This window comes from Pygoscelis adeliae, unplaced genomic scaffold (assembly GCF_000699105.1).
Source record: "Pygoscelis adeliae isolate BGI_AS28 unplaced genomic scaffold, ASM69910v1 Scaffold79, whole genome shotgun sequence".
Taxonomy (NCBI): Eukaryota; Metazoa; Chordata; class Aves; order Sphenisciformes; family Spheniscidae; genus Pygoscelis; species Pygoscelis adeliae.
In genome coordinates this window covers 1,718,403-1,720,141 of record NW_008825532.1, presented here as the reverse complement: position 1 = coordinate 1,720,141, position 1,739 = coordinate 1,718,403, and positions in this window count along the sequence as shown.

The following is a 1,739-nucleotide window of genomic DNA, read 5'->3' as shown; positions in this document are numbered from 1 at the left end:
TGGATGCGGCCCCGGCAGCCGGCACCCTCCGTGCGAGCTGTGGGTTCGCAGCCACTCGTGTTTCAGCTGGGGGGAGCCGAGCATTTGGCAACGCAACATTGAGTGTTTCCCGATGGAGCTGCAGCTCCTTGGAGGGTGAGTTGGAACCTCTTCCATCACCCCGGCGCTTCTCAGGTCCCTTTTTCCAGTCCCATGCACTTAATCCGTGCCCCTCTCCGTGGGCGGCACGTTGAGAGCCTGTGGGCTTTGCTTCTCTGCTGCTGTGGAGCAGGGTGGCCGGGGGGGTGCAGGGGTGCCTGTGCTCCTGCCTGGCCCTGCCTGTCTCCGGGACAGGGCAACTCCTGCCTCCGGGTTGGGGAGCTGCTGGCAGCTTAGGGGATATTCTGGTTTATTCCAGGGGAAAAAAAAAAAAAAAAAAAGGCAAAGAAAAACACTCCCTCCCCCAGTTTTAATCCGAGATAATAATCCACTCGGGAAGCTTTAAGCCTTCAGGCAAATTACCCCAGAGGACGGCTTTGTGAATTCAGAGCAGATCCCACTTGTTTCCTCACGGCGGCAAGCCAGGAAATCATAGATTGATGAACCGCTTGACAGGCCTGCTAATGAAATTAGCAGCAGCTCCATGATTTTTTCAGTGAGCAGGACAGGCAGATGTTGGAGAGAAGCACACAGTGGCACAGCTGCCCTTGTGGGCTGCCTAAATTCCTGGCAGAGCAAACACGGGGCACAGCAGATACAGCTTTGGCTGCTGCCGATTTTACAGGTGGTTTCAGTACGTACCTTTCCCCCATAAGGCTCTCCTGGAGATGGGGAGCAGAGGGCTGCCAAAGGCTGCTCCTCAGGACTGCCATCCAGGAGGAAAAGCTGAGGGTGCCCACTGTAAGGGTCTGCTCAGCGCCCTGCAGAGACTTGCCCATGCACCACGACACATTGAACTGCTTTGTCTGTATATTATTAATCATTTCCTTCATTTAGGTCTCTCCCATAGCAAAAAATAATCCCCTATACAACAGAGGCTTTCTCAGCTGTATGTTGTGGGTGGGAGACATCAAATATGGAGCAAATATATTCACCTGCAGAGTCGTCAGACCAGGGGAAATGTGTGTGCCTCACCAGGCAGCCACCCCTTCCAATGCCATTGAACCAGGGAAGCCCCCTGACTTCTGCGGCAGATGTTTTCTGCAGATCTGCTGCTACGAAAGGGTGCATCTTCAGACCTCACCTGCCTCTACCAGAGCTGCAGGAAACAGGCTGGGATTCTCGGGTGAATCAACAATAAATGTGTTGTGTGGTACTGGGTTTCCCTCCTTCTCTCTGAGCACTGCTTCTAGGAATGAAGTAATCGTCACTGGATGATACCCAGAAAAAGCTCTCTCATCAGCCTCTGGGAAATGTAAGTACCCATTTCACAGCTGGGGGAAATGGAGAGAGCTTGCCAGGACACAACAGTGATAACTCCTGCCTCCTGGCTGCCTGCTTTTTGTTTTTCTTAAGATGTTCATGAAGAGGCCATTTTGGTGATTGTGAGGAAGCCCCAAAATAACCTCTTTTTAGGCAGTGGACAGCAGGCCTGGACACTGCAGCACAGGAGACCACCTGGCTTTGCCCCTTCTCCAGGGGTAAGTTAGGTCAGCAAGCTGCAAGCAGGGTTCATATGAGTTTGGACCACTGGATTCTGGGATTGCAGAGTGGGCCTGGCTTTGAGCCCAGGGTCTGGCACGAAGGCTGAAGCCTTGCAG